The sequence below is a fragment of the Cyprinodon tularosa genome, unplaced genomic scaffold, assembly GCF_016077235.1.
Source record: "Cyprinodon tularosa strain WSP-4 unplaced genomic scaffold, ASM1607723v1 ctg776, whole genome shotgun sequence".
Lineage (NCBI taxonomy): Eukaryota > Metazoa > Chordata > Actinopteri > Cyprinodontiformes > Cyprinodontidae > Cyprinodon > Cyprinodon tularosa.
Genome location: NW_024039536.1, coordinates 137119 through 151985, shown reverse-complemented (window position 1 = coordinate 151985; position 14867 = coordinate 137119). Strand labels below are relative to the sequence as shown.

At 45.5% G+C, this 14867-nt stretch overlaps 1 protein-coding gene across 4 annotated transcripts in view; it reads right to left on the bottom strand.

Annotated features, from left to right (window-relative positions):
* ndrg4 (NDRG family member 4) overlaps positions 1–7049 on the bottom strand; it is an 83547-nt gene extending 76498 nt beyond the window's left edge. For 3 of the 4 annotated variants that reach the window (XM_038270765.1, XM_038270764.1, XM_038270766.1), the window contains exon 1: positions 6909–7048. The gene's annotated coding sequence lies outside the window, so the exon portion shown is untranslated. Of the gene's footprint in view, positions 1–6908 lie in introns of all 4 variants that reach the window. The other variant, XM_038270762.1, reaches the window with a different exon arrangement.
* Positions 7050–14867: the final 7818 nt, after the last annotated feature.

Below are 14867 nucleotides of genomic sequence, written 5' to 3'. Positions count from 1 at the left end.
TTAGCTGTTTAAAATGCCACTGGGTGGGAGGGAGATGGATGTTTAGGGAGAGCTTTGCAGACTCCAGGGAGAGAGATTTTATCTTAACATACAAAGAAGCAGAAAAACAGTAAGACTTACAAACAAGTAAATCATTTGATGCCAGTCACAGTTTGAACCCCTGCCTGCCAGGATTTTATTTAAGTTATCTACAGTAAATAAACAAGACTAAAACTTGCTATCCAAAAATTAGCTAAATTGCAAGTAAATGGGGATAAGCCCAACAACTAGAGGGAGGAAATGTGTTTTCAATTGATCCTTGGTGTTGCTGGAATACACATCCATCGACACTTGTTGTCATGATCTTGGTGCTGATGACTGGCCTGATTTCTCATTTCATTCACCTGCTTATCTCTGACCAGTTCTCAATACCGGTCATTAGTAGTCTAGTTGTAAAATAAAAAAAAGAAGGGGGATGGTGGATTTTTTTGTTTTTTTTCATTTTTTGAAGCATACATAGCCTAATTAATGTAGTCTATTAACCTAAAACAATGTGCATGGTATGGTTGTTAGATGTCAGGTATGCCGGTCCTTTTCCTTGACTAAGGCACCTTACAGCAGAACTGCAGTCAGTCTATGGACTGGCATGGCTGTCACTGCCCATACATAGTTAAAGACAAATGCAGAGGACACATTTTCCACTAGAATCAGCTTCATAGTCATGGTAGGCCACTTCTTTGATTTTTTTTTTTTCGCTCAGGCTACTCGTAAGCCCACAGCCCAGTAAATGTTGAAAGGGCAATATTATTGCCATTGCTGTTAATATACATCCACCCGCAACAGCCTTTATTTAACCAGCCTTCCACCACTCATCAGTGCCAGATTATTCTAGCCTTTGATGAGAGTTCTCTAGTGTACCTGAGTGTTTCTAATTACCTGATCTTGACCCATTCTGCCTCTGGACCTCTGAGGCTGCCCGCCCCCGTTCTGATCTGTCTGCCTGACCTGTCCTCGGACTCCTGCTGGATTCTGCTTGTCTGTGTACATGTCTTTAAAGAGTACAATCCTGACTTGCAACTAATGTGAAATTAGCCACCCCTCTCATCAGTTGACAATTTAGTAAAAATAAGGCTGTACGCAAAAGGAAAAATGCTTAACAGTATGTGCAAATCCATTAGGAATGCGAATTACTGTGGCCGTTTCTTAATTACCGAGAATGCGAATCCATACTCGCGTTCACGTCAAGTCCGGTCTTGGCAAGAACACAGGAAAGTCTAGACTTGGTGAGAACGCGAGCATGCAGCATAAATATGGGTCAATTGGAACAGAGGCATACTCGTTACGTCACCACATGCTCAGCTCGTCTAGAGCTGCATTTCACCTCCTGTTATTAATAGTCTCTATGTAATAATAAATTCTGACTTTTTTCATTTAGTGGGGGAATAATAATAAACACAGTCAGATAAACACAAATCAAATTAACATTTTGCCAAATAAAAAATAAAAAATCGCCATCAGAGCCAGCGGTACTTCACACACGGATGCCGAGAGAGGGCTGCGATAGACGGGCTGCGGTTAGCCCTGGCTGCCGTTAGCTTTGGAGCTCTGCTGGTTGTCGCGGTCCTCTCAACCTCGGAAATCTTTTTTAAATTAAGCATTAAATCAGTAAATGGGCCATATAGTGACGCTTTAAAGTATAATATTCTCACCTCAAATGATCTTAAAACTTACTTTTATTGAACAACAGCAGACCAGAAACAGAACTTGTAACTTTCAGTGGAGCGCTCCATTGAAAGCTGCTGCTGCCGCAGTGCATGCTGGGACACCTGTCAACCTCAAGAACGGACAAGTCTGCTCTGATGCATACTCCATAAAGAGGGCGAGGCAAGAACTACATCCGGGGATTTGGCGCGTTCTCGGTCTGGCGTTCTCTGCAATTGGAACAGTGCTCGGGCTGAGGCTGATGACGTATCACGAGTACACGGCGAGCACAGGAGAACGCTCAAGAACCCATATTGAGAAACGGCTTGTGTTTAACTGTAAACAAGTGTTCATTATTCACTAATTTTCCAAAATATCAACAGCCGAGCTAAAATTAGCATTCCGAATTCCAAATTTAATATTTAGTATTTTAAAGCATATGGCTTCTGCTGTTAGAAAACATTCATGACTGTGTTAAACTAATTTATTTAATGATGTTCACTTAACCTATCTTTAACTCTCTTTAAGAAAACAGTAACTAGCCTAAAGATATTTAAAGATGCTACCTGTTACCAGGAAGAAAACAGTACTTTCTAGAGGTGGGCAGATCAATCATAGTATAAATATCTATGCTTTTTTTCTCTCACACACACCAACTGCAGCAAATTTAACAAAGTCACCTTATCTTTCTCACAGCACTTTGCTGCTCCCCACTTGTCGCCATCTTGCATCGTAATATACTGTAGCTCAGGGGCACCTGTCAAAGCAGTACTTGTTGTGGTGTGCTATTCTTGTTTGATTCTCTTTAGAATTTGTTTTAAATTGCTTTGAAACTTTGCTTCATTCAAAAACAAAATTCCTGCCATCTCTACCCGCCCATCTCTGATACTGTCTCAAGAGGCGGGGTTTCCTGAAAAGTAGCCAATCACAGGGAGTTTACTTTCTCAGGTCGGTAGATATGAGCGCACAGAGACTGGTCAGCATGGGGATAGCAGAGTGTATACTCGCTCATTAAAGGCAGGTGCAGAAAAGGAGTATGGACCCATGCATATTGGGGGTCTCATGGCATTAAACCTGAATGCTTAAAATTAAAAAAATGTGCGTGGAGTAGTTTACATGGCTGTGTTTTAAAGGAAACTGCTGATATTAGCTTTTGTTACATGTATGCACTTTAGGCAGAATGCTCACTTCAAATATATGCCATCCTGTTTGCACTAAAGCTATGCACACACAGAAGGTAAATGTGATCTTTTTGCTAATTCTTTTTTTCAACAAAGTTTTATCTAACCAGTCACATTCGCCATTTCTTCTATGAACAGTGCACTGCTGTGTGTCGTCTACATTTTTCTTCTGGGCGTCCAGGTCACTTTAAGGCTAAGTTATTCATAAAGTATGTAAGTTCTTTACAGGGATGAGATCAAACAATATCTGCAGTTTTTATACTCCATGCTGTTTTCCCCTTGGACCTAATATTCTAGCCGTCTCAAGGTGGGCGTGTACACACAGACATCAAGCTTACAACGTCACACAGCATGCAGAAGTAGAAAACAGCTGAGCTTCTCATCGAGGAGGAGTAATTTCTTTCAAAGAGTTTTTTGCAATTTGTTAAATATAGTTGAGTGAACATAGCGATATTTATCTGCCCTATTGTATGATGTCTAGATGTGTATTCCTTCGCCAGTCAGAGTTGCTGCTCATACACTATGTTTTGGGTTTTTTGCACTGAGCAGGTTACGTAGTTAAACGTTTGTCTAAGTGTGCAATACGGAAAATCTGTCTCTGGAGGGGCATGAAGGCTAAAATGACATAATTTGGCCCTCTGGACCTTGATGATGCATCTAGGATTTAATGTCCTGAACCGTTCAAACTGAAGTCAGATAAAGGTCACTGTTATTACTGATAGATCTCGCTAAAAATATCCGATTTCAAAAAAGAACATTGGAACTGAGCTTTAAGACCTGAATGTAGCACTAGAGCAAAAGCGATTTGAAAGTAAGCCTGTTTTTAGAAGTCTGCTTTTAATAAAATATAATAATCAACCCGACAGATTCTGGATTTACAGTAGTAGCCATTCAAATTTCCACTTTCCTTGATGGGTTCTTTGCTGGTCCCCTACAATTCCTTCTTAAACATCAATCTTTCTACTAATATATTCTTTCTATAATGATTTGTGAACATTAAGATCTAAAGAGAAAAGTTATCTCCTGGTCAGATATATGCAAGAGGAGGTCACTCCACTGGCTGGAAGTTGGAGGGGATTTTGCTGGGAGCTGCTGGGAAGTGGGCGGCCATTCGGCTGGTGTTTGACTGGGAAGGGCCATTTTGAATGGCTGCTATTGTAAAAAAATGGTTAGAAACGCAATAATAGAAAGAAAACAACTTTGGTAAAATTTACATAGTTCTTTATTATCAATGTTGACAATAGTGACAATAATCTATTTCACCTCGCTTGCTGATGTTGCGTTTTCTTAAAATGTTGTATTTGGGATACAGGATTATTGCTTTGTTTAACTTGAACATATTAAGGAAAAAACTGTGAGACAAACACCTACAGATAAACAGCTGCAGCTAGCAGTAACTATAGCACCAGCTTTAATCGACAAGGCTTTACACAAAAACAAGGATTTTGACGTTGGTTTTGCTTTTTTCCCATTGGTAACATTTAGGGAAAAAGTGTTATTAATTCAATTCAATTCAGTTTATTTATATAGCGCCAATTCACAACATTAGAACAGATATAGTTGCATTAGTGCGAATATACAAGGTACGGATTCCAGCACTCTCTTTCAGCAAAGAGAAACTGTCTCTGCAGGGGATGGTCTTTGCAAATAGCTCTCTATAGCGCCACCCTGAAGGTAAAGACCTAGTTTGTTTCAAGGCAATGTGGGGTCTGCAGAGGTAATAGCTGCCCTCTCCCTGTCTCCAGACCAGTACGGGTTCAGGACAATTGGAAGGTCACTCATTATGATTCTCTCTGCAGATCTAATGTTTCAATGCAGTTTGGACCTGTCCTGTTTTGTTTGTGAACTAAACCCCACAGTGATTAAATAATGGCGGTGTTGAATATGACCAGCACCTCTTTTGGAAGGTTTACCTTTTTGAGTTTTCAATGAAAGTCTACTTCCAAACAGGGTTTGTGTATGAAGACCATCCTAAGTTCCAAGAGAGTGTGGTTTCTCAACATATTGTTACTCCAAACTCATCAAGTATTGATGTTAGTATTGATCAAGCTCCCTGTGGATGTGACACACAGGGGGCATGACCAAGGGTCAATATTTGTGACCGAGCATCCCAGGGTGCCTGACAGGTTGACAAGAAGAGTACCTCTGTCACTTCAATATGTGACCTGCAGGGGGCCTGACCAAGCATTCATTTTTAAAAGCCAGGGAGTGATCACATTCACCTTTCAAGGTTACCTTACATTAAAATGTGGATTTTTGCTATTCTGTTTAATAAACTTTGATTTTTCCTTACCTAAACTAGAGGCCGTTAAAAGAGCTCTTAGATAGAAGGTGATAGAAAATAACGTTACCTGCTTATATTAGCAATTGTGACCAAATTCCAAAACACGACTATCTTAGTTAGCTTTGCCTGGTAAGAACAATTCTCTTCAGCAAATAGCTTTTTGGTATTATGATAGATAAATTATGATTCTTCAAATAATTCTTATGTGCAAAATAGTTCTGCAAGACATAACATTAGAAACTTTGCTGCACAAGTAATGTGAGCAACAGATGCAAACACAGCTATCTGAGTTAGCTTGATTCTAATGGCTTTCCTCAAAATGTTACTTTTAGTTGTTTTTTTTAAGAAAACTAAATATTACAGATTTGAGGATGAATCTAGTGAATCACTTGAAGGTAGATTTTTTTACAGTAATTGATTTAAAAAATGGGCTGATCATTTATCGTACATATACAAAAATAAGAGAGAAATAGGCAAAAACAACTGCCCAAGGTTAGCTTTGATTCAGCTTAAAGACGTATGCGTTGACCGCACTGCAGACTGAGACAAAAATTATGGTGGGGAGCAAATTCTAGAGCACACCATAAAAAATATGGGGTGTGAGTAGATTGGTTATTACTATGCAGCCAAAGGAACACCAAACAGATGCACCCAGTATGAATATTTGAGCCAAAGCTGAATTCTACACATTAATATTTACACAGAGTTGATCAGATTTCTAGCCTGTTAATTTTCTCACCACTATTGAAAATCTAAAAAATAAAATATCATATATAGACCTAATGGAGGAGGTACAGTCTAGATTATCACTAATGTGAAGCTGGTGAAGGAACAAAAAGCAGAATTCTATTTTGATTTTATGGGTCTATTAATAAATTCAGAGCAAGAAAACAGACCGCTCCCAAACGGAAGATAGCCTCGACTTCAATGGAATGGGGGGAAAAAATGGTATGAAGACAAAACACATAAAAAAGCAACTCTTGTTAAAAAAGGACATTTGGAATATACTATCTGATAATGTCAAAGGATGTCAAAAACATGTTTAAGGATTAAACTAATGGTTTTGCTCATTGATGTTCTCTTCCCATTGCTGTTATTGACACTATTAGAGCTTGCAGATAAATAAACATTCCTTGTATTCATTTCCCAAAAGAGCGACAGAATTCCAGCTTCCAGAACTGTCAGGCGTTACCTGGAGCATTCAGAAAATGCATTCAGGTACGTGGCACTGCTAACGTAAGCCTGCACCAAATTCAATCAACTTTTATGACTTCCACCTACTGTAGAGCTATCATTCAGTCACCTCAGCCTGCAACAGCCAGACATTATTTTCCGCTTCTTCCTCAGTGACGTAAACCCCTTAAGATCGAAATATTTTTGCATGCATTTACAGTCTTTTAGTAAATGCCCTTTTGTTCCCTGCGGGGTCAACAAATTCAACCTGTCGACATTCCATTCACACAAATCCAGAAGGTGCCAGTGAAGGAGAGGGGGGCACCGGGGGGTTTAAACAGAATAACAAAGCCAAGGCATCAAAATTCACAGATTCTATGCTGAAATAATAATAAAAATGTCTTCATTTTATTATATACAAAACAGCCACCTCTCAAGGGAGGTGTCAGGTCTTACTATCACAGACAATATGAGGCACAAATGCACAATTAAAGCCTTTTGAAGCGTTGCAAAAACATTCATCCTTTCTATTGACCAGTTGAAATGGTTAAATGAATACAAAGCTGCAAATAGATTAGAATTTACTGTACCTATAGCGTAGCTCTCAGTGATCGTGGTTGGGGGTTTTGTCCTTGTCTCTTCGTCTGCCACAATCTGGATGAGAGAGGATGTGTGTGTGTGTTTCTGTGTGTGTGCCTTTGGTTGCAGTGGACAAAAAGAGAGAGAATGATCTCTCCGTCACTCTGCCTCCCACCCCTTCCTCATGATAAACACAGAGCACGTGGCCTCGCCAACGATGCAGCACGTAGAAAAAAATCACAGCTCCGTGAAATGAGGAGAGAAACAAAAGACATCAGGAAAGCATTTGATTGTGACAGACGAGCACAAAATGGAAAAAAGGGAGAAATATTGCATGGATGTCCGTCTAATGGGCGTGGTCCGCTGTTCTGAAATTGCAATCACAGGGATCAAAGAATGAGCTGGAAAACTGGGAGATATTCAACCTCATGTGAAAGTGAAAAAATATTGTTTTCTGAACAAGTAACCATGACACAAAATGACTCCATATCAGCTCAACTCATCCTCACACCCACACACGCAGATAAACACACACTCAACACAAGCAGACCAGCTCCACAGCCTGTAGGCAAACAGGGGAACATTTTGTCTGGTTGGAGCTGCCGTCAAGGGATCTGACCATGTTTGGGCAAATGGGCCATGAAGTGATAAAAACGTTTACATGTCTCTGTTAGATTCATTTCTTCAGGAATTTACTGGTTTAAAGGAAGATATATCAATACTATTCATGGCATTTAATTATTTTTATGTACATTTCAAGAAATTAATGCATGAATGCTGATGCAGCAATAGGGATGCATAGCAGAAGTAGACCAGTAGATCAGTTCCTCCACACATTTAATCATTGCTTGTTTCACTTTTCCAGACTGCCATGCCCTTTAGGAATTCAGGGGACACTCTGGGGGTGACAATCTGCTATCATCAAGTGAAATGTCTGATTCACAGCTCCTATTCCTAAAACCTAAACCGAGACAGGACAGTCACATATACGTAGCTGCAGCTATAATGGTTTATGGTCTACTGGATACAAAAGGGGGGGAGGGGGCAGCTATAAATTTACCTTCACTCGCTTTCAGTGGTTTGCGGTTATTGTGCTTTCAAAAGTGTAATGTATTATGCAGTGTCAGATAAAACTGGAACCTGATGAATAATGAACTATCAAGCCTTTGATACCTTGCAGGATTGTGCAAAGTGACATACAATGCAGCTCGTAAGTATTCATACCCCTTGGATTTTTTGATGCTGTGTCACATTGCCACCAAGATAACATGAGGATACAAACATGCTGTGTTGTATTCACCACCTCATACTCTGATTCCCTTCACTAAAACGCAATAATTGGCTTCAGACTTCAGACCTAATTAGTAGGAAGTGCCTACCAGGGTATAATAGGAGCATTAGCGTACAACATTAATGGAGAGTTTTATAAAGACCGAGGAACACAGCAGACCGCTTAGGGATGTGGTTTTGGAGAGATCTGAAAGCACATAATAATCCTTGAACATCTTAAAAGGCACTGTGGAAATAATCTTCTAAAACCAGAAATAATATGGCACAAGTGAAAATCTACCAAGCCCTAAGCTTTTTTTTTCATACATGCAAACCTCTATTACAGAAAACTAGCATCTCCCGAAAGGAAAATTAGGGCATCAATCACAGGGAATGATTTTCTCTAACATGGACAGAGAGGCTGATTGGAGTTGTTCGTAAGATAGATGGAGCTTAACGCTGGACAATCCTTGGACCACAGAAATACTTTTACTGTATTAATCACCTATCTGAATGTGAATGATTAAAAACACGACTAAGCACATAAAATTTGATCTGAAAAATATGGAAAAAAAAAACATTTGCTTTGTCTGCCCTGAGACGCTGGGGGCGTGTCCATTAGGGCAGCTGAAACCACACCCACTGACATTCCATTTCCCTGCAATTAGTTGTAAATAAAAAAAAAAAAACAATAGATATTAAATCTACATTCTGATTATCGAATTCAGACTTAATCAGTGAAAGCTTTGAAATTCATTAAAACTCAATTTTAATGGGAAACAGGGAAACAGCGGAGAGTCACCCTGCTCTCAAACTGTAGACATAGGTTGCAGCTGCTGCGTCTGAGTCCCTGTATTTCGGAGGAGGAAGGGGGTCGCTCACTAAAGGCTGATTTATTCTTCAAAACCAAGTTGTCTGTGTGTGTGCCGCAGTGAAAGGAAATGTGCCCGCAGACAGTGCGGCAGACAGGAGGCCTATGATTGGTCAAATCTACATCCGCTCTACACTATGAGTATTTCCTGACCTGCTTGTTTTGTTTGTATGACGAGCATTGTGAAAAACAACTCGGGAAGATGGTCACGCTAGAAGAGCGAGGTGCGCGAAAACGCTGGGACCCTTTTTCCACCTGGATCTCCGCTCTTTTTTGCCCTCATGTCCCTCCGTTATCGCACAAACTTGCCCTCACTTCCTCCCCATCTCAGCTGTATCTAGACCCACAGTCTAGATTTTTGGTGGTGATGTCGACGTGCGAACCTGCGCCCAACAAGTTGTCTATATATATGTGTGTAGTTAGACACACCAGAAAAAATCCTGATACAAAGGAAATAAAAAACCCAAATTTTATTCTAAAAACACAGTGCAATCAATAAATTGTTGGGGACTTTTATGCATGCCAATCAATACATTTAAGATATTTATAATGCGTTTAGAAGGAAATTGTGGATTTCTCTTAACATGGTCTTCAACACAAGGATTGTGGTTTTAATCTAATAGAATGTGAAATGTTTGAGGCGGTTTAAAAGCTGCAGGAAGGTCACTGTTTGCATGGAAACGGATTGAAAAAATAACCAAGACACATTATTTTGATTAAAACACTGATTTTGACCAGATGATTAAAATTATCCCATCACTCTGCTCAGATTTAAGCACGAGTAATCCATTCTCTGAATGGTTTTATTTAAGTAGATATTATTATTATTTTTTTTTTTTTTTTTTTTTTTTTTTTTTTTTTTTTACAGTGTCCTGTCTGGCAAGGTGGCAATAAGAATAATTGTCTTGATGCCAAAAGGAGCCCAACAGATTTTACTTTCACAAGTGTAGCGGTATCGCAATTGCCATACTGCTCCACTTGTTTCATGTATATAAATTGCTTTATTATAATTATGCAGGGAGTTTTACAGTTCATATGGACACTGCAATGTAAGTAGAGCAGAAAAACAGAAGAAGAAGAAGGAAAAAGAAAAAGAAAAAAACAGGACAAAAGATGAAAGAAAGAGGAGATAGGAAGGAGACAATGACAAAACATTTTCAGTCTGCTTCATCACCTGCAATGAGATGGAGAAAAAAAAAAAAAAAAAGAAAAAAGAACAGCACAACCAAAAAACATGGTACGAGATATACAATAAAGCAAACACCTTGAAACTATCACTAAAGTAATATTATTAAGTCTGACATGTACTCTGTGTTACCTGAAGATATGAATGTGGGGTTTCTGTTTGGAAGTGAATCTCTAAGTACCTGAAGCCTAGCACCTGTAGTTGTTTGTGAGGGTGAACTTGTGCATGTAAAGTTTTAACCATAGAAAAAAAATGCTCAATAGTGGTTGTGGAGAGCCGGAGAGGCACACCCCCCAGAGCACTGAGTCCAGCGCCGGGAGACCCAAAGCCCCAGGCGCCCAAGGGGACCCCAGAAGCGAAGGCACCAAGGCGGGGCCAGCCCCGGAAATCAGACCCCACCAAGGCAGGAGGAGAGACAGCCACGAGGAAGCCCCCCAGCCACCGCCATGCCGGCGCCCCGGGGAGCCGCGGGGACGAGTCCGCGGGCCCCGCCGGCAGCCGGCCACCCCGAAGTAGGGCCGGGCGCCGAACACCAGCCCCCCCACGGCGCCGACCGAAACGCCCCAGCCCCACAGAGCACCGAAACACGCCCCGCCCCCCCGCACCAAGCCCCGGCGACCGGCCACAACACCCACCGCGACCGCACCACCCAGGAAAACACTAAGACGGCCCCGCCCCCGGCCGGGGCCCACGCGCATCCGCCGCGAACCGGCCACGAGCGCCGCGGGACCCCCCCCAAAACGCCCCCCCGGCCAAAAGCGCAGCCCCACCCCACCAAGACCGATGCCAACAGCGCGCAACGAAACACACCGCGCACAGAATCAGCCCGAGAGCAGAAAAGCCGCCCGGCGCAAAACCGCAAGAGGAGCAGACCGCAGCCGGCGCAACCACCCCCCCCAGCAGCCCGAGGGGCAGCACAAAGCCAGAGCGGAGCGAACCGCGCCGCCCCCCCCACCGGACGATGCCAAAGCAGCCCAGCCACGTCCGCCACCCCCCCCGCAGCCCGCACCAGGCCCCGACACGCGGCCAAAGCAGCTCCGCCGCCCCGGCCCCCCACCACGCGCCGGCCATAGCCACTCCAGGCCCCCACCCGCCCCGCAGCCCCACCCGCCGCGATCAGTGGGAACAGAGCAGCCCCGCCATGCCTCCAGGAGGGAAAACCCACCCGAATACCCAGCCAGCGCAGCCAGCCCGCCCAGACCGGCCCCCCAACACTACCCCCGCCGGAGCCGCCCGGACCCCCACACACCAGCGGCGCGCCGCCAGCAGGACCCCCACCCAGCAGGCCCGCCTGCCCCCCGAGAAAACAGACATGCCAAACCCCCCAAAGAAAAAAAGAGAAAAAAAAAAAAAAAAAAAAAAAAGGGGCCCCCACAATGCGACAGCGGACACCAGACACCGACCCGCCCGCAACCGCTCCCCCCCACCGAGGAAGAGAAAAAAAAAAATAAATAAATAAAAATAACAAATAAATAGGTAAATAAATTAATTAATTAATAATTACAATTAAAATAAATAGGCAAGAGGAGAAGTGCGAGCGGAAAAACCGGAGCCCAAAACAGGACCCAAGACCCGCACCCCACCATGCCGCGCAGCTCCCCCCCTCCCCGAACCGATACCACAGAACCGGCATAGGAAAGAAACACCGCCCAGGAACCGGCATCGTAGCGAAGGCACCGGCACCGACCCCGAAAATCCCCGAACAACACCCAGCCCCACCCCGAAGCGGATCCAGCCCCAGGGATCCGAGGCCCCAAGGGCACCCCACCCCCAGACAGGAGCCCCAGCAAAGCCCCGGCCGGCCGGGGCCAGTGGAGAGGCCGCCAGGAATGAGCCAGCAGTCCCCCGGGCATCCATCCCCAGCTCCACCAGTGCACCGGTGAGCCCCGACGCCAGCCAGCGGAGGGAGAGCAGGACGGGGGGAATGGGCTCCGCACTTAGCGGAGACTTGAGATGTATTTGGGAGAGGGTGCGGTTGAGACCCCAACCTGGGAAAGAAAAAAAAAAAAAAAACAAAAAAAAAAACACACCATCTCAATCATGCCTTCCCTCCCTAGTGCCCCCACTCGTACCACAGGAAAAAAAAAAAAAAAAAAAAAAAAAAAAAAAAAAATTGAATAAAATAATAATAATAATAAATAAAGAAAATAACAACGCAGACACACATTCACACATAACACTCACATCCAATAATACCAGGACCAAAAACCCGGTGACACCGGTGGTCGGTCCCGGGACTATCGAATGACCCCATAAGTGAACCTAAAATCCGGATGTGAGGGGAGGGGAGCGGCGACACCGCCACACCAACCCATCTCTTTCCTGCTTCAAGCCCGGCCCCCCACCCCGCACACGGACCGGACCACCCCCAGCAAGAGCCCCCCCCGGGACCGGGGCCCACCCATCCCGCGCCGGCCACCCAACCAGAACCGCCCCCCCCCCCCCGAAAAGAACAAAAAAAAAAAAAAAAAAAAAAAAAAAAAAAAACCTTCAACCAGGCACTTCATGCCCCTCCATCCAACCTTCTTTGGGGAGAGCAGAGGCGACAGCCCCGCCACCAGCAGGCCACCTAGGCCCCGCAGCCAGCCCCAGCCAAAACCACGGACCAGGTGGCCCGCTCTTCCTCCAGGCCCCAGACTCCAGGCGGCAGCCGGAGAACAGGGGTGTGAGAAGACCCCGATCCTCACTGCGCCCGCTCGAATGTGGTGTTGTTGCGTGTTGCTCTCAGATGCAATTAAAACTGGGAGTACCAAGAGGGGGTGTCCGGCACACTCCACCCCCCCTCCAGGAGATAGACGGTGCCAGCACACCCTCCCCCTTCGACAACCCTCAACCCTCAATGTCTAGATGCGAGAGGGGATGGAGGAGGCCGACTGTGGTGAGGCCCATAAAATAAGCCCCCCCCCGGTGGCCCTGACCCCCACCCCCCGAAAATGCCCTACATAGATGTGTGTTGTGAAAATGATGTAGATGGAAGTGTCTAAAATGCAAAATAAAATTGGGGTGGGGGACGTCATCAGAAGGTGTGGCCCTCCAGTAACGACCCCCTCCCCAAAAACCTACATGTGTGGCCGAGTGATGGAGCAGGCAGAGGGAGGATTTCGGGGATGGGGAGCAAAGGACTGGGGTGCCTGCTGCACTCCCAGGGAGCCAGCTCCCCCGCTGACTCCAATAGGCACCCCCGTTCCCCGAGAGCCCCCCCAGAGAAGGGGGCCCCACCAGTTTCACCACCATAGCCCGGGGGCACGGGACCGGCAGCAGGACCCACCAGCCAGCCGGGCACGGAGCCGACTCCACCACCCCCCCCCCGTCCTGTCGATCCAAAAAAATAATAATAATAAAAAAAAAAAAATAATAAATAAGTAGATAAATAAATAAAATAAAAAAAAATAAATAAATAAATAAATTAAATAAAAAAAAAATAAAAAAAATAAATAAATAAATAAATAAAAAAATATAAAAGGAAGATAAGAAAAAAAATAATAATAATAAATAAATAAATGAATAAGGGAAGGGACAATCCCAGCCGGCCAGCCAACGCGCAACACGCAGAGCCCCCACCCCGGACGAAGCCCCACCAGGGGGCAGCACGGACCAGGACCAAGACAGGGAGCCAGACCCAAAGCCCTTCAAAGATCTTCTTCCCTCTATCACCACCCCCCCCCCCCCCCTCCGGAGATGTAATCCCTCCCCTACAATAACAATCAAGCTACTCACCACACAAGCGACAGAAGACATCCAGGCCGAGATCATACCTACTCCCCCTCCCTCCCCTTCCCCCACTTACAGAGTGCAAACCCGTGAGGGGGTAAGCACTTGCCATAGGTGTTAATGTCCATGCCCCCCCCCAGCCCAGCAGGCCCCGAGGCACCCCGGCACACCAGAGGCCGTGGCAGCAGGGACAGACAGCCAGGCGTACACCGGCCCAGAACCCAAGCAGCACTCCCCACAGAACCCGAACCCCCGAACCCCCACCGGGGACCCCGCCCAAGGGCAATGCGCCCCAGGGATCCCAGGCCCAAGGAGCCACCCCAGACCCACCCCGCAGTAGGGCCGGGCAATGCCCAAAAACCCCCGGCACCGGCGCCAGCACCCCCACCCCGACCCCGGCCCCCGAACGACTCCCCCCAACACCGGTCCCACAGCACCAATCCGAAGAAGAAGAAAGCCACACAACACAGCTAAGCGCAAATCCCGAGCCCCACTCCAAGCCCCGATCCCCCCGCCCACACACCCCCTCCCACACAAAAAACAAACAAAAACAAAAACAAAAAAAATTATAATATTCTCCCCCTCACCGGAGAAGAACGGCCGCAAACAAGCCAGTGCCCAACACCCACCGCCACACCACGAGGACCCCTCCACCCAGATGCTCCTCCCCAGAAAAGTCAACATGCCTGCCCTCCCAGGAGACAGGCAAGCCCGCCGAACAGGAATCCCCCCGGCAGCGCACCGCCGGCATGCGGGGGCCCGAGCAGCCCCAACAGAAACAACACCGGAAGGCCGACAAGGACGAACCGACGGCACCAACCAAGCCCCCAGGCGGACTCCCCCACCCAAAAACACAACGAAACCACCCCGCCCCCACCGACCACAGCAAACACAGCCGCAAGGCAAAGCAAAGGACAGAGCAGCCCCACCCGG